The following is an 18,928-nucleotide window of genomic DNA, read 5'->3' on the forward strand; positions in this document are numbered from 1 at the left end:
ACACTAGTGTGCCGCGAGACGTTGCCTGGTGTGCCGTGGGAGGGAGGCGGGCGAGTCGGGCGGCGAGAGGCGGGGCGGCGGCAAGGAGAGGCCGCCCAGCGCAGGGCTCTCGCCGTCTGCCTGCCTGCCTGGCTGCCTGCGTGGCGCTGACGTCACGGGGCTGTAACGTGCCCCACATAGGGACACGCGGGGCGGCGAGCGAGCTCCCTCCCACATCCCATCGCCGCTCGCTTCGGCCAGCCTACTGGGCTGTCGCAGGCGGAAGGCCTGCGCATGCGCGAGGTTTTCGCGCCTTCGGGATTCCCTTCACGCCTTCCTCCTCCTGGGGCCTTGAGAGTGCGGGAAGCGGCAGCGCGAGACCGGCGTTGAGCCTGGTAGGTATTGCGCTTGCCAAGGCAGTCATTTGGGAAATGAAAACTTGCAAAGCAAGCAACCAGTTCAAGCTGAAGTACGTGTATGCTTAATATCCTGTATCTGAAACCTGTTCTGCCCCTCCCCCACACTTATTGCCATTTTCATCTACACATGCAGCAGAGTAAGTTGACCCAGAATAGTACCAATTCAGATGGCAGATGGGAGAATGACAGTGCTGAATGCTTTCCCATGTAGAACAGTCCCTGCAAATAAAAACCTAGCATATTTGGAAGAGGGATGCTAGCCTAACCATTACCTTCTATGCTGTTACTATTTTTTTATTTTTTTTTTACATAAGTAAAAAGTGACCTTTCCCCATCTGGCATGGTGGTGTGCCTTGAGATTTTTTTCATGAAACAAGTGCGCCTTTGCCCAAAAAAGGTTGGGAAACACTGCCTTAGACCAATTACTGCCTCTCACCCTAACGTATCTCGCAGGGTTGTTGTGTGGATTAAACGAGAAGGGTGAGAGCCAAGCATGCCATCTTGAACTCCATGAAGAAGAAGAAAAGTGAGATGTAAATGCAATTAATTAATTAATTAATTAATTGGTTGCTTTATTTATTTTAAAAATAAATAAATTTGTAACACCTGCTATTCTGCCTCACCTACTTAGGGATTTCTCATTACTCAAGTTTACCTGTGCCTGGTCTGTTTGTTTGCTTAATCCATGTTCTTCAGTCTTGCTTAACACCGTATTATCAGTGAGCACCTGATCTGTCACACATAATTTATGCTGTGTTTTTTACAAGTGTCTCATGGAGTTGTTGACCAGATATATATAAATTGTATTATATTTTGTGCATGTAACTAACTGCTCAACGTACCTGGAAGAGCTGTCAACAAACACACATGTAACTGTTGTTCTCCACAGGATTTTCTTTTTACTTTTCTTTATACTTTCAACAAATCAAAAAGACTAGGGGCACTCTCTTTTTAATTTGAAATAGAAAATAGCAAAGGACCCAGACCCCACATGGACCATTTGAGCGCGTGTGGGCTCATGTCCAAATTTATTTTGGAGGATACTGTCCCAAAAGGATTTTTCAAAATTTATCTCTTTAACTTCCCATGTCCTCCCCAAAAAATGAAGACACCACAAGGCAGGAAACCTCTTTGTTTCAATCTCAACAGGACAGTAAATTATTTTCCACGAGATGAATGACTTGTCAAATCATGAGTGGGTTTTTTTTATTATAAAATATCATGTTTTATGTTTTCCGCCAGAATGGAAAAGAGAAATAAGGACAACTGTGGTGTGGCGAAAGGCAAAGTGAGACCTGTATATTATGTAATATCTTGCAAGCCAATTGAGCATCAATGCTGAGTTATTTCTTCACAGTAGGCATTGGGGTTGCGAAGGAGAATCATGTGGATTTGGACTAATATCAGGAACATCAGAAGAACTGGACTGGACCAAAGGCCCATCTAGTCCCGTTTCCTGTTCTCACAGTGGCCGACCAGATGCCACAACGAAAAATCTGTAAGCAGGACTTGAGTTTTTAGTTATGAGCATGTGGAAAGGAAGCAGTCCACTTTTGACATTGCCCCCAGCAATTGCCTTCTCTCTTCTTAACTCCAGGAGATGTTATTTTGGATTCTGTGGACAGGATGGAGGTGCCTTCTTCTGTTGATCTTGGGGAGGTGAGCACATTTTTGGTGGAGGGCAATCAACATCTTGCTTTGGTGGACATTTCTGTGGGTTGTCTTGGCATGGCTGTGGCTTGGTTGGGCACTGTGATTGCTGGGAAGACATCCTTCAGAGTGTTCTAAAAGAGATAGCAGAGATATTTTTATTATTATTGCTTACAGTCTTCTTCTGCCTGCCTTCCCTCCATCATGGAACATAAAGTAAGGTACATGTGGTTCTGGTTCCAATTGGTAATCTCACCACTGTATTCTGCACTACCTGCAGTTTCTCTACTGTCTCCAGAGGCAGACCCAAGCAGTTAACATTGCAGTCATCTAACCTAGAGTTTACCAGACCATAGACAACAAAAGCCAGGTTATTTATGTCCAGAAAGGGTCACAGATGGATGAATACTGCCATTACTGTTACTACTTATAACTGTACACTGGGCAAGATCAAGGTTTGAGGGGATCCTGTGCAAAGTGACCCATTGATGGGTCTTGATGGGATTCCCTGGCACTGGTGAGAACCAGGAAAGCTCCAAGAAGCACCGATTGCCCAGTTCTAGGGGCTGATTTTTGATCTTTAGAAGCCCTGTGCAAAGTGCAGGACAAGATAATGCTTCGAGAAGAGCTTCAATTGAACACAGCTTTCAATTGATTGGTCCTGCCTGCAAACATCATTTCAGCCAAGCCCCATCTTTACCTGTACAATACCTAATGTCAGATATAGGGTAGGTGAGTGTGGCTTGGCTGAAAAGTCCTTGTGGGCCAGATGGTAGGCCACTTCTCTAAAGCCAAAAATGATATTTCTGGGTTTCTCAAAAGATCAAGTGCTGGGTGTCGATTTGGACACAATAGCTAAGCTCTTAAAGGTGACAATTGAAAAATCTGCATAACTAAAAACTGGAATTAAAGGAATCCCTCAGCAGTAAGACAACAGTTTGGAAGAAAAACACCATAATATCATAGTGATGATTAAATTAACTCATTTTAGGAGAATCTGTAACGAGCAGCCAAATAAATTTATGGAATCAATGGTTCTGGAACAACAAATACCAATGCAATAAAATATATTTTACACTAGTGTGAAAGCATTATAGGTAAGGATGTCAGAGAATTCCAATCAAAACTGAAATGGGGGAAGAAATTGCCCATGATTTACATGTTATTTGCAAAATATTGGACGCTCGAGTATCAATCTCCTTTCACCAAAGCACAATTTACCTCCCCCCCCCCCCCCGGTCTCTGGCAGAAAACATAAAACGTGATAGTTCCAAAAAAACACTCATGTCTGTGACATTCTGTATCCATTAATCTTGTGGACAAACATTTCCTATTCTAATGAAAGATTTAAGAGGGCATTGCTTTCCGCTCTGCTCTCTATCTGTCACACGCAGCACGGTTTTCCTCCTCCTACAGTTCATCTTCACTAAAAACCATGTCATTCATCTCACTCTCTACTGTGGTAAATTCACTTACATTGTGTTATTTACATAATGGATTGCATACATTATGCACGCTACGTTGTCTTCACATTATTCTACCCTATTCGTTTCAATGTAAAGGAAACATGATGCAGCCAGGGAAGAAACAATATCAACTATGTATCATTTGAGGACCGGAAGCCACAGGGTCCTCTGAAACTAATCATGAGAATGTAAGAAGAGCTTGCTGGATGAGGCCAATGCCCCATCAAATCCTGCATACTGTTCTCACAGTGGCCGACCAGATTCCTCTGTGGCAAATGCACAAGATGGACCTGAGCACAAAAAGCAAATTTCCCTCCCTGCAGTTTCCAGCAACTAGTATTCAAGAGCATTACCCTTTTTGTGTGTTTGCTTACTTGCAGCTATTTTACAAGTTGCACAAATGTCTGCTGCTCGACGGCCATCATAGAATCATAGAGTTGGAAGAGACCACAAGGGCCATCGAGTCCAACCCCCTGCCAAGCAGGAAACACCATCAGAGCACTCCTGACATGGTTGTCAAGCCTCTGCTTAAAGACCTCCAAAAAAGGAGACTCCACCACACTCCTTGGCAGCAAATTCCACTGTCAAACAGCTCTTACTGTCAGGAAGCTCTTCCTAATGTTTAGGTGGAATCTTCTTTCTTGTAGTTTGGATCCATTGCTCCATGTCCGCTTCTCTGGAGCAGCAGAAAACAACCTTTTTCCCTCCTCTATGTGACATCCTTTTATATATTTGAACATGGCTATCACATCACCCCTTAACCTCCTCTTCTCCAGGCTAAACATGCCCAGCTCCCTTAGCCGTTCCTCATAAGGCATCGTTTCTAGGCCTTTGACCATTTTGATTGCCATCGCTATTTATCTCTTTTATTTCATTTGTTGGCGTGATTTATATCCTGCACAATCAGGGCCAGATTTAGGTCTGATGAGGCCCTAAGCTACTGAAGGTAATGGGGGCCTTTATATGTCCAGCTGTCCTTTGTCAACAACAAATCGCCGCTGTTTTTTTGTGTTGAATATATGCTATATGGTAATTTATGGACCTAACAGGTATCTCAAGCCAGTTGCACATAACAAAATATGTATTTTATCAAAGTAATTGTTGAACTGAAATACAATTAAGAAGAAGTATATTAATAGTGAAATACAATTAAGAAATATAATTGAGAGGGACGCGGGTTGCGCTGTGGTCTAAACCACTGGGCCTAGGGCTTGCTGATCAGAAGGTCGGCAGTTCGAATCCCCACGACAGGATGAGCTCCCGTTGCTCGGTCCCAGCTCCTGCCAACCTAGCAGTTCAAAAGCATGTCAAAGTGCAAGTAGATAAATAGGTATTGCTCCGGCAGAAAGGTAAACGGCGTTTCCATGTGCTGCTCTGGTTCACTAGAAGTGGCTTTGTCATGCTAGCCACATGACCCAGAAGCTGTCTGCGGACAAAACACCGGCTCCCTCAGCCTATAGAGCGAGATGAGCTCCCCAACCCCAGAGTCATCCGCATCTGGACTTAACAGTCAGGGGTCCCTTTACCCTTTACCTTTACAATTAAGAATTATATTGGGGGGGGGGCAAGAGAGTGGGATCCTAAGCTTTAGCTTGTTTAGCTTATACGTAAATCCGGCACTGTGCAGAATTAACATACAGTTAGGTTAAAATGGGAGTTAACAAGGTAGCGAGAAACCAATCCAGCTGTGCTCTTCTCACATTCTGACCAGACCGGAAAGGTTTCAGATTCCCTGTTTGGGACATGACATAGTTCAGCAGTAATGCATCTTCTTCGCATGCAGAAAATCTCAGGTTTAATTCCGGGCATCTCCTGTGATGGGCCTGAGAATGCCCTCCTTCTGAAACCCTGGAGACTTAGTGCCAGTCAGTCTGGGCAGCACTGAGGCAGATGGTTCACTGGTCCAACTCTGTACAAGGCGGCTTCCCTATGCTCCCATCAGATCGACACAAAGCAAATGCAGAGAATGTGAACTTTACAATGGCACCAACATTGCACCTCTATGCTGCTCTTATTATTAATTGAAGAACATAAGGTCCTCCAGATTTTGTTGGACTATAGCTCCCATCATTCCTATCCACTGGCCATGATGGTTATGGCTGATAGGAGTTGGAGTCCAACAACATCTGGAGGGACACAGGTTCCACATATCCAATGCTGAGTTTATTCCAGCTATTCTTTCATCATCATTTTATGACCCACAAGGGATTCCCATGGCCAAGAAGACTCACCTGGTCTTGCAGTGAGTCCTGGAACAAGTGCAAGGCATTCGGTGAATGTAAGGCTTTTGCGGAGACTGCAGATGCTTTTAAAGCCCGTCCAGTGCATGGAAAAAACCCTTTGCATGTGGACAGTCAATTCAATACCAGTTAAAACTAGATTTAATTACACCTTTGGCTGAACTTGTAATTTTTATGGAGAATTCCCCCATACCTGTTTCTGTGTCATTTATTTGGCAGTTATCGCAATATGGAGACCCACCCTAACGAAAATCATAAGGTTATGGTCCAGGTGTCAATCAGTCTTGTGAAAGATAGTTGATGTAGCATGTTCTTCAAAGTGATTTTTTTAAATGTACTTTACATTTTTACAATGTATGAGAGGTCCTTTAGAGCCTATTAAGGCCTGAGACATTCATTTGTGGAATCTTTTGGGTTGCATCCAGATTGGAGTAGGCCAACTGAAAATAATGGGCATGATGAAGGTATGAAGGTAGATCCATTAATTTCCTTCTCTCTCTTTTTTTTTTTTTGGACTATTTTATTCATTTTATAGGAAAATAACATGTCATATAGAGGAAAGAAAATTAAATAAAGATACAGTAACGTCAAATAATTGAATCGCTGAAGGCATCACTGAGGCTTCAATTATCTGTGACATTTGTTGTTGTTGTTTAGTCGTTTAGTCGTGTCAAACTCTTCGTGACCCCATGGACCAGAGCCCGCCAGGCACTTCTGTCTTCCACTGCCTCCCGCAGTTTGGTCAAATTCATGCTGGTATCTTCGAGAACACTATCCAACCATCTCGTCCTCTGTTGTCCCCTTCTCCTTGTGCCGTCCATCTTTCCCAACATCAGGGTCTTTTCCAGAGAGTCTTCTCTTCTCATGAGGTGGCCAAAGTATTGGAGCCTCAGCTTCACGATCTGTCCTTCCAGTGAGCACTCAGGGCTGATTTCCTTAAGAATGGATAGGTTTGATCTTCTTGCAGTCCATGGGACTCTCAAGAGTCTCCTCCAGCACCATAATTAAAAAGCATCAATTCTTCGGCGATCAGCCTTCTTGATGGTCCAGCTCTCACTTCCATACATCACTACTGCGAAAACCATAGCTTTTACTATACGGACCTTTGTTGGCAAGGTGATGTCTCTGCTTTTTAAGATGCTGTCTAGGTTTGTCATTGCTTTTCTCCCAAGAAGCAGGCATCTTTTAATTTTATGGCTGCTGTCACCATCTGCAGTGATCATGGAGCCCAAGAAAGTAAAATCTCTCACTGCCTCCATTTCCTCCCCTTCTATTTTGCCAGGAGGTGATGGGACCAGTGGCCATGATCTTCGTTTTTTTGATGTTGAGCTTCAGACCATATTTTGCGCTCTCCTCTTTCACCCTCAATAAAAGCTTCTTTAATTCCTCCTCACTTTCTGCCATCAAGGTTGTGTCATCTGCATATCTGAGGTTGTTGATATTTCTTCCGGCAATCTTAATTCCGGCTAGGGATTCATCCAGCCCAGCCTTTCGCATGATGAATTCTGCATATAAGTTAAATAAGCAGGGAGACAATATACAGCCTTGTCTGTGACATAGCCTCTCCATAAGTAAGTATGAGTGGCTGGAGGTCTGACTTTGACATAACTTACAGTTACAAAGCTGATATATGGGGAAGGCACCTTGTCAAAATGACTGTATTTCACTTGATCTCTAACAAACTTTCTGTGTTGCATTAATTTCAAAGGGCATGTTCTGAGCATGCTAGTCCAGACCAGGATACCTGAAAGACTCCCTGCCCCTGTACATACCCGATAAGATCACTTAGGTCATCTGGGGAAAATATCTAATCATGGCTCTTCACCCTACAGAATATCATAGGGTGGAAACCCCAAAATGGGTCTTTTTGTGTTGTTGCCCTGGTGCTGTTGAACTCCCTTTCGTCTTCTGTGAAGCAGCAACCATGGCTTGCTTCAGGCTTCTTGTAAAGATATATCATTTTTGCCCTGAAGCATAAGATTGGACCCTGTTTTACATGTTTTTTCTGGTCTTTTCTGGTTTTATTCACTTTTAGATTTACAAATAGAGTTTTTATACTGCTGCTGTACTGGTTTTAGGTTGTGGTTTTGTTTCATTCATTCATTCATTCAGTTAATTGCATCTGTAGCCTACCTTTTCCTCCAAGGAGCTCCAGGTGGCATATGTGGTTCTCCACCACCTCATTTAACCCCCATAACAAAACAGTGACGTAAGTTAGGCTGAGAGGCAGTGACTGACCCAACTTCATGTCAAGTGAGCTTCGTGTGGCTGAATGGGGATTCAAACTGTTGTCTAAGAATATTGTTGACCTACAGCTCCCATCCTCCTTGACCATTGGCCAGTGACTGGGGCTGATAGGAGTCCGACAATATCTGCAAAGCCACAGGTTCCCCGATTCCTGCTGCAGGGTTTCAAACAAGCCAATATATACTTGTTGGGATGGAAGAGTTAGAGGGCACATCAGTCAAAACTGGCAAATAACTTTATTACCCCTCCTAAACAAGAATGGGACAAGAACAATAGGAATATCCTCCATGTGACCTCCAAAATCTCTCCCAACCCTATAATTCTATTATTTCATGCCAAGTTAAGGTAGATGCAACATGTCTTTTCCCATCATGTTCTCCTGGTATTTTGAGATCTGCTGTTCTTCTACATGACCTTCCTTTTCTGGACCACTAGGACCCTTCTTAGGCTCCGATCCTGCAAGGGCTTCTGAGGTCCTGATAAAGGAGATGTTCCTTCCTACCTACTTCTCTCCCAGTGTGCCAGTGTGGTGCACTGGTTAAGAGCGGTGGACTCATAATCTGGTGAACCGGGTTCGCATCTCCACTCCTCCACATGCAGCTGCTTAGTGACCTTGGGCCAGTCACACTTTTCTGAAGTCTCTCAGCCCCACTCACCTCACAGAGTGTTTGTTGTGGGGAAGGAAGGGAAAGGAGTATGTCAGCCGCTTTGAGACTCCTTAGGGTAGTGATAAAGCGGGATATAAAATCCAAACTCTTCTTCTTCTTCTTCTCCCTTTCACTTCCCATTGCACCATTCACGTTCAACTAGATGGTATCCCAAAGAACGTATGACCTCAGAATTACCTTCCCTTACCCCAGGAAGGAAAGAACATGAATTAATCTCATTCCCTGAGTCATAAAACTTCTATTCCTTTCCTTTTATGAGCCCTTTCTATTTCAAACTCTCTTGTTAAATATAAGCCGTGTCCCCACCCTTTTCGTCTCCTTTGTATATATTAGTTGATTTATTCTCCATTCCAACGGGGACTGACAGTTCTTATTACTATTATTTTAAATTTTTATTAGCAGCCAAGGTGATTATTATGAAGGTGGAGTTTTGCCGGTGAGATTATGCAACAAACTTGAGATGCACACATCTTTGCAAATCATGGGCCTGTCCCTCTTGGATCCTCCACTCTGATTGCAAAACAGGCGGAATCATGAATCTTGCAGTCACTCCTTAGATTTATTTTCTTTCCGACAGAGGCAAGCAATTTACATTTAGGGGGGTGGAGTACGCAGGAGCTGTTATTCATCACAGAGATGTTGAGGCATGGCTGACATGTGCCCACTCCCTTGTGGCCCCTAGTCCTGTTAATATTCCCTATTTTTCAGTAAGATTTTAGTCAAGTTTCCCATACTACAATAAGATAACAGCTCCAAAAAATAAAATAAAATACAAATTGAATAAATAGAATGCAGTGTCCTCTTTTAAGGGTAGTTCTTAGCCCTCACCATCCAAAGAAGGTGGTAGCTTCTCCCGACTCTCACCTGGGATATTTCCTTTCTCATCCCAGCCTCTCACTCTGGGAGACCAACATTTCCTTGCCTCTTACCAAAGGTGCTCCATCAATCATCTTCCACCCCAATGAGTATACAATCCCTGGATCTTAATAAAGGCCCTGAAAAGAAGAAGAAACAATTAGAAGAAGCAAAACAACAAAAAGTTTTTTTTTGGGGGGGGGGGAATAAGAAGAAAAAGGGTGAAAGAGGAAAAAAGACAAAAGACAAAACAAATCTCGTCTCCATACATAATAAAATTAGAGTATTTTTTCTGAACAGTTGCAATCAGATTCTGTACTGATCACAGTACTAATTATGCAAAGCATTCGTCCTGACCAAAGTAGTGTCTGTGGCAAAGCAGGAAGGAGAAAAAACACAACACACACCCATATATTATTTACCTCCTCCTTGCTAATCCTCACTTGAAGTGTGCATTTCCTAATATCTGTTTTCAACAGCAATGACCTAGATGACTTCCACACAGAAGTCCTTCAAGATTCAAGGTATCTTATGGATAAAAACACAGATAATCCACTCTGAATGCACAATGTTTCAGGTTCTGTCCCTGGTGGAATCTTCAGGTAGAGCTGGGCAAATTCCTCTGGAGTGCTGCTGCCAGTCTGTGTAGACCATGCATGCCTAACCCCTGGCCCACAGGCTGGATCCAGCTGCCTAAGGCCTTCAGTCATTTGGCAGCTGCTTGTTTGTTTGTTTTTTAAAAAGAGTGTTCATGTCAGGGACCATGTTGAGGAGGACTGCACTGAGGAGGAATGGTGGGAACCGTCCCCACGCCCTGACCCTGAATCTTACCAGAAGCAGGAGGACAGTATAGATTTAGAACAGCGGTTTGCAAAGGGGCATAGTTCAGAAGGCAGAAGCTGGGATATACTGGATGGTGAACAGCTAGGAGAAGAAACACTGGAAGGGAAAGGGTTAATAGATTCATAGTCTCTGGACAGCATTCACCACACCATCCCCAAAGACACAGAGAGCTCAGAGAGTGTTAGAGCAGAAAGCACAGAGGGTACAAGCTCAGACTACAAAATGTAGGAGTGACGTAGATTAATAGGGACAGAGGGGAGGGTGAACCTTAATTGGGAGCATCACCATTCTAGGGAGACACTTTCTTTTGTCTCTCACTGTGTTTATTATAGAAACTAACTGGTAAGACCTTCCTTCCATTTGATCTGCTTATTTGATCTGATATTTGATCTGATACCCCAAAGTCTAACAGTATTAGAGTGGAGAACTGGAGCCTGGGAAACCAGGGTTGAGATACCACTCTGTCATGAAGGTTGCTGGGTGACCGGTTTCCTAACCCACCTCATTCTTAGGTCAGGATGGGAAAAGAAAAGCTGGGAGAGCTGCTGGCAGTAAATGTAAAAAGTAGAAAAGTTTTTCTCTCACTCTCATAATTCTAGAACTCAGGCACATCCAATGAAACTGAATGCTGGACGATTCAAGACAGACAAAACTTCTTTGTACAGCAAGTTAAAACTCTGGGATTTGCTCCTACATGAAAAGTGATAGCCCCTGACTTGGATGACTTTGAAAGAGTACAGTGGTATGGCAGGTTAAGTACTTAATTCATTCCGGAGGTCCGTTCTTAACCTGAAACTGTTCTTAACCTGAAGCACCACTTTAGCTATTGGGGCCTCCTGCTGCTGCCGCACCGCCGATTTCTGTTCTTATCCTGAAGCAAATTTCTTAACCTGAAGCACTATTTCTGGGTTAGCGGAGTGTGTAACCTGAAGCATATGTAACCTGAAGCGTATGTAACCTGTGGCACCACTGTATTGGACAAACTCTCAGAGGATAATGGGGTGATCAGTGGCTACTGGTCATGATTCCTGTCTTCTGTGTTCACTGCTGGAGGAATTATGCCTTTGAATGACATTTGCTGGAAATCACAAGCTGGGTGAGTGCTGCTGTGCCCAGGTCCTGCTTGCCAATTTGCCATTGGGGCATCTGGATGGCCAACATGGGAACAAGATGCCTTGGGCCTGAACCAACTGGGCTCTTATGTTCTTAGCTCTCTCTCAAGCAAGCAAGTAGTTAGAGGCCCTTCATATACTCTTCCACCACAGTGTTCAGTTCCCATGCCATGTGTGGTCCTACTTAACTCAACACAAGTAGGTTAACACACCTTCATTCTGGGTGTGGGTACAACAATCCAGTCAGATTTCCCTGCCCCATCTGGAATGCAAAACGTCATCCCAGGACAGTTGCCTTCAATCCATTAATGTTCCAAATAGCCAAGGAGCTCATTGAGTTTGTTTATGTTAATGACCTATTAACAAAAGGAATTAGTAAAGAGAGACATGGTGGAGAGAGCACCTGGCATGCAGTGATCTTAATTGGCATGCACATAAAAATGGAAATAAGCTTTCAACAGGGCAGGATGTGTCTGTTTAACACAAAGACAGAAAGGAGTGTCACATAAAGGTTATAGGAGGGATGGGGAACTTGAGGCACTCCAGCTGTTGCTGGACCTCAGCTCTAATCAGCCACAGCCCTCTTGGCCAATGGAAATCGATGATAGATTGTGTAGTCCCACAACACCTGAAAGACCCCAGGTTGGGAAAGTCTGGCTTAGAATAGAGGGAGCCTTTTCTCTTGCAACTTTGGCTAACATTCTTTTAAAACTACCCTAGTGGGTGGCCAGGACGTGGGTGGCGCTGTGGGTTAAACCACAGAGCCTAGGACTTGCCGATCAGAAGGTTGGCGGTTCAAATCCCCGTGACGGGGTGAGCTCCCGTTGCTTGGTCCCTGCTCCTGCCAACCTAGAAGTTCAAAAGCACATCAGAGTGCAAGTAGATAAATAAGTACCGCTCCAGCGGGAAGGTAAACGATGTTTCCATGCGCTGATCTGGTTCGCCAGAAGTGGCTTAGTCATGCCGGCCACATGACCTGGAAGCTGTACGCCGGCTCCCTCTGCCAGTAAAGCGAGATGAGCGCCGCAACCCTAGAGTCAGTCACGATTGGACCTAATTGTCAGGGGTCCCTTTACCTTTACCTAGTGGGTGGCCATCATGACAGTGGACGCTCAGGTTGTGAACGTGATCCATGCAGGAGGCACGTTCGTAACCACCAGTGTTCACAACCCGCACCGCCGCATCTGCGCACGTACGGGTCGCGATTCGGCACTTCTGCGCATGCGCAAACCACGATTTAGCACTTCTGTGCATGCATGAGCGCTGAAACCCGGAAGTAACCCCTTCTGGTTCTTCCGGGTTTGGCACGGTGTGCAACCCGAAAATGCGCAACCTGAAGCATCTGTAACCTCAGGTATGACTGTACTGGGTGGCCGAGGGTTTACCTATGTGAGGAGGAGGATTTTCTTGTGACTGTCATGAGTCTTCCAATGTTCAGCTTCATTAGATGTTCCTGAGTCCTCATTATGAGAGGGAAGAAAACTAATATTGACCCACTTTATGACCATATATGTTTCTTCATAATACAGTATGTTCGTTACACAAATGAAATTATTCAAAATATTCACTCTGAAATGACATCCAACCGATCTACTTTCTGTTAGGCAATAATTCCCCAATCTTCCAACCCAAATGTCTCAGATGAATTCCTTTTCCTCTTTACACAAAAAGTCAAAAACGAGTTCTCTAATTGTTGTTATCAATAAATTTCAGCAATAGTTTTTCCTCTATCAACTTTGTCTCCAGTTAACGACAACTACCATTCCACTTTCTTCATGCTATGCAAAATGTTATACACCCCACCATCTCTCCACTTACTCCCATTTTCTCTAAAATAAAATAAAAACTCATAGGGGAGCTGCTCCACCTCCCACCCCTGATGATTTGATTGAATGGCTTCATTCATTTAAAGGTGATAGCTTTAGGCCATTTCCGTGTCCATAAGAACACAAGAAGAACTTGCTGGATCAGGCCAAAGGCCCATGTAGTCCAGCATTTCACAATGGCCAACCATCAGATACCTGTGGGATCAAGTGCAAGAAGACTCTCCCCTCCTGCAGTTTCCCAGCAACTGGTATACAGAAGCATTATGTTCTCTGACCATGGAGGCAGAGGACAGCCACCATGCCTAACAGCTGGCAATAACCTTATCCTCCACCAACTTTTCTAATCCCTTTTTAAAGCCATCCAAGTTGCTAGCCATCATTGCCTCCTATGGGAGAGACTGGCACACTTTGGCTACGCACTGCTTGAAGAAGTCCTCCCTTTTGCCTGCCCTCAATCTTCCATCGTTGAGCTGCATTGGGTGTCTGCTTGCATACGTGCGACTTGAATGACTAACTGCAAGGTGTGGAGGTGTCTAATGTCGGCGTGTTCATTAGTACATTCCTACTCAAAGTGGACCAAAGAATTATAGGCATGATCTAGAGATGCTTCTTCTGTCCACACCTAGCAAATCCCACAAACCATCTAGAACTTAATGCTTGAGTCACCCTCCCTGTGATCCAGGTGTAACTGTACACCTTATTTTCTCCTCCACCTGATTCACCACTGCCTGATTCCGGAGGCATCTCCCTCTGTTTACATACCTATCTTCAATTTCCATCACGCTCACCTGGTTTGGGCACCCAACCAATGAGGTCAGTTACTCAACAGAGCCCTCCATCGGGCCAGCGGTGGAGTAGACTTTGTTTGGGTCGTGGGTGAGCTCCATTTTTCCAAAACCATTTTTCACAGTTTTCATCTTTATATTAAGACTGTGCACTAGATCTAACCAGATCCAACCAGATCCTGAATCCTGAACTGCATTGGACCAATTAGGGTCAACTTGGAACTTGACCAAATGTGGTTCAGGAGGCCTCAGGTCACCCCAGGTTGGATCAGGTCCAACCAGAATGATCCAGAGCTGTCAAAAAACGTCTGGCAGTGAGGAAAGCGGGAGAAGAATAGCAGGCAGCCTATATGTGGGATTCTCTCTCCTCCCACAAACACATTTTAAATCTTCACTTCTTCAACCACATGACTATGAATAGTAGTGGAAACTCACAAAAGGGTAGGTGGCTACAGCCAGTTATGTTGCTTTCTTCTATTCCCTCCCAATTCCAATTCAGGAGAGAATTCTGTCTGCTTTCATGTTCCAGAGTGACCCATTTTCAAGCCCATGTAAGCTAGAAATGGTGAGGGAAACCACACCAGCACCACCAAGAATGTCACACAACTTCCTTCTCTCCCCTACATCATCCCTGGGACAAGAGAATGTTGCAAGATGCTAACTCCTCTTCTGAGTTACTCCCGTAGTCATGGTTCTTGGCACAGAGCAATTACACCCAACCTGCAATTTTAACCTTCCCTCTTCAGTTTGCACCTTCCCACGCCCATGAAGCATTTGGCAGCAGCCAGAAAACAACCTGAGTCACTCTGCCAAACGGCCCATTATTTAAAAAAAAAAATCAAAGAAAGTAGTGGAAAAGATATATTTAGGACCCAGTTGTTCATAGCCAAGGTGCGTGTCAGGGTTTGATTCAGCAACAACAAAACTACCCTGCCCTGCATCTCCCATTAGCCAGGACCATTGGCTGTGCTGGCTGCTGAGGCTGAAGGGAGCTGGGGTCCATCATACATGGAGGGTCACAGGCTGCCCATTCCTGCTTTTCACCTCTGTAAGCATATTTAAGGTGTGATCCCAGATTGGTTGGGACATATGTCTAGAACAGGAGTCTGGAACCTTTGGCATTCTAGAGCAGGGGTCAGCAAACTTTTTCAGCAGGGGGCCGGTCCACTGTCCCTCAGACCTTGTGGGGGACCAGACTATATATTTTTTTTGGGGGGGGACACGAATTCATATGCCCCACAAATAACCCAGAGATGCATTTTAAATAAAATGACACATTCTACTCATGTAAAAACACACTGATTCCCGGACCATCTGCGGGCCGGATTTAGAAGGCGATTGGGTCGGATCTGGCCCCCAGGCCTTAGTTTGCCTACCTATATTCTAGAGAGTGATATATCTCCTTACTCCTTTCAATGATGGTGATCCTTTGGGAGCAGGTGGCGCTGTGGTCTAAACCACTGAGCCTCTTGGGCTTGCCAATCGGAAGGCCGGCGGTTCGAATCCCCGTGATGGGGTGAGCCCCCTTTTCTCGATCCCAGCTCCTGCCAACCTAGCAGTTCGAAAGCGTGCCAAAAAGTGCAAGTACCGGTAGATAAATAGGTACTTTGGTGGGAAGGTAAACGCTGTTTCCATGCACTGCTCTGGTTTCGCCAGAAGCAGCTTAGTCATGCTGGCCACATGACCTGGAAAAACTGTCTGCGGACAAACGTCGGCTCCCTTGGCCTGTAAAGCGAGATGAGCGCCGCAACCCCAGAGTCGTCTGCAACTGGACTTAACTGTCAGGGGTCCTTTACCTTTATGAGTTGTTCTTTTCCAAGGAAAGGGGTTTTATAAGCATGTGATCAGGAGTGCCCAATTAAAATGGGATGGCAAGGTGGCTATTTAGGCCAGCACCAGGTCCTGTTCTTCTAACTTCTCTTTTCAGTGCCGTTTCTCCTTCCTTCCTCTACAGTTGGGTTCTTTGCTAGTCACCCTTTTTGGTGACCGAGTAGGAATTTTGAGGGGAATGCATGAAATTGCTTCATGAAATTGCTATTCATCAACGAAATCAAATAAATCCACAAATCTCTGCCCACTTCCAGTGATAGGTGCTGGAAGACATTTCTGGCACGAGTTGATCCCTGTTCACGGGAATGTTGGTCCACCCCTTTATCTATTTGTTACTCTGTTGCCATATACTTAGTTGCTATGTTATCACCTGCTCAATCCTTTATGAGCTATTCCTCACGTAGTGGAAACAGTGCTGCCAGTGGACAAGTTATAGCTGAGTATCGATTTCCAAATAGGATGGCTTTAAATGAAGTTTAGACAAAGTCATGGAGGATCAGGCAATCAGTGGTTACTAGTCATGATGTCGTTATGTTCCAAACAGTACTATTTTTCGGATATGCGCAGCTTGCAGACTTAACCTACTGTATAGAATAAGAGAACAAGAAGAACACACGTTTAAAGACAACTAGAAAATGTTTATTGAATTCATGGGGGCAAAATGCGTACACTCGAATATGTTGGCCGCATTAAGATAAATTCAACAGTGTAAATAAGTTTTGATGGATGTGATAATGGAATGCTGAATGGTTTAGTTTTTCTAAAATATGCAGAGATTTATAATATGCAAAATGAACCATGTCAAAATAAATAAAAAAATTAAGAAATTGTCCAGTAGCACCTTAGAGACCAACTAAGTTTGTTCTGGGTATAAGCTTTCGTTTGTATGCATACTTCTTCAGATACATGCACATGAAAGCTTATACCCAGAACAAACTTAGTTGGTCTCTAAGGTGCCACTGAACAATTTTTTAATTTATTTCGACTGCGTCAGACCAACATGGCTACCTACCTGAATCTAAAATGAACCATGGAAAGAGAAGAAGGGAAGTCATTGATATTTTAAGGATGTTTAAATGAGTATTCTAAATTGTAAAACAGAAAATTTAATAATACACACACACACACACACACACACACACACACCCCTATACATGAAGGAGCGTCTCCACCCCCATTGTTCTACCCAGACACTGAGGTCCAGCCCTGAGGGCCTTCTGGTGGATCCTTCTCTGCAAGAAACCAAGTTACAGGGAACCAGACAGAGGGCCTTTTCAGTAGTGGCACCCGCCCTGTGGAACTCCCTCCCTCTCAGAAGTGTCAAAGAGAAGAACAACTACCAGACTTTTAGAAGACATCTGAAGGCAGCCCTGTTTAGGGAAGCTTTTAATGTGTGATGGGTTATTGTATTTTAATATTCTGTTGGAAGCCGCCCAGAGTGGCTGGGGAAACCAAGCCAGATGAACGGCGTATAAATAATAAATTATTATATTATTATTATTTTTCTAGAGAAAGAAGTGAAGGAACTCGCCATGAATGTCTCGCTTGTTCTCTTACCTACCGAAGAGGTGCCAGAACTGAGTTCCGGTGAATTCTGGCTGGAAAAAAAGTCCTGCTTCCACGTCCACTGGAGACAGTAAGTCTCTAAATGCCCATTTCAATGAATCAGAAGTAGTGAGCGTGCTCTTGTGTTCAGGTCTTGCTTGAAGGGTTTCCCATTGAGGCACCTAGTTGGCCCCTGTGAGAACAAGATGCTGGACTTGATGGGTCATTGGCCTGATCTATCCAGCAGACTCTACACCAGTGTGGTGTAGTGGTTAAGAGCGGTAGTCTCGTAATCTGGGGAACTGGGTTCGCTTCCCCGCTCCTCCACATGCAGCTGCTGGGTGACCTTGGGCTAGTCACACTTAGAATCATAGAATCATAGAGTTGGAAGAGACCACAAGGGCCATCGAGTCCAACCCACTGCCAAGCAAGAAACACCATCAGAGCACTCCTGACATATGGTTGTCAAGCCTCTGCTTAAAGACCTCCAAAGTAGGAGACTCCACCACACTCCTTGGCAGCAAAATTCCACTGTCGAACAGCTCTTACTGTCAGGAAGTTCTTCCGAATGTTTAGGTGGAATCTTCTTTCTTGTAGTTTGGATCCATTGCTCCGTGTCCGCTTCTCTGGAGCAGCAGAAAACAACCTTTCTCCCTCCTCTATGTGACATTCTATTATATATTTGAACATGGCTATCATATCACCCCTTAAGAAGTCTCTCAGCCCCACTCACCTCACAGAGTGTTTATTTTTGGAGAGGAAGGGAAAGGAGAATGTTAGCCACTTTGAGACTCCTTAGGGTAGTGATAAAGTGGGATATCACATCCAAACTCTTCTTCTCTTCTTATGTTCTTAACAGTTAGAGGTGTGGGCAAAAGAAGTGAAGTTGAAAAAAAGCAGCCCCCAAATTAGGCTGAGCTTAATTTACAAGCTGCTTTACAAGCTACAAAACTGGAGCACAAACCAAATGTTGTGGTTGGTGCACATCCTGTTAGGTCTCCCATCCCGGTTCTGTAATCGTCAATAAGAGGGTCATATTGTGCAGAGGAAGCAACTCTGTCTCAAGCCACCAGGTGGCAGAATCCTCTTGGCTGCTTTGCTTCTTGAAGTCCTGACAACATGACAACGGACTTGGTGATGAGGCCAGTCTTCTAAAATGACAGGCTGCTGCTGTCCCCTGGTGGTGAAATGTGCAAAGGCATCATGTTCCTTCCCAGCCTGCGACTGTGACTACATTTGCCTTCCTTAGCTTTGAAGTTTCTGGCCCCTCCCTGCTTTTCACTGGCTAACTCGTTTACCTCCTCCCTTGTATTTGGGACCAGTGGCGTAGCGTGGGGGGTGCAGGGGGGGCCGGCCACACCGGGCGCAACATCTGGGGCTTAGGGTTAGGGGGCACAAATCCACAGGTTAGGGGGCGCAAATCCACGGGTTAGGGGGCTCAAATTAATTGCCTTGCCCCGGGT

The 18,928-nt window shown here is 44.6% G+C and overlaps 1 long non-coding RNA gene across 2 annotated transcripts; it reads left to right on the forward strand.

The window, feature by feature from the left end:
* Positions 1-6,295: 6,295 nt before the first annotated feature.
* On the forward strand, positions 6,296-17,789 carry LOC309520795. 2 transcript variants are annotated; one of them, XR_014214429.1, is made up of 4 exons: positions 6,296-6,396; positions 7,315-7,329; positions 17,430-17,616; positions 17,672-17,789. It is a non-coding gene; the product is annotated as an uncharacterized lncRNA (long non-coding RNA). The 2 variants fall into 2 exon arrangements; XR_014214428.1 differs by having other exon boundaries at positions 17,430-17,789.
* The last annotated feature ends 1,139 nt before the right edge of the window (positions 17,790-18,928 follow it).

The sequence above is a fragment of the Podarcis vaucheri genome, assembly GCF_965113315.1.
Source record: "Podarcis vaucheri genome assembly, chromosome: 16".
NCBI classification, from domain to species: Eukaryota; Metazoa; Chordata; class Lepidosauria; order Squamata; family Lacertidae; genus Podarcis; species Podarcis vaucheri.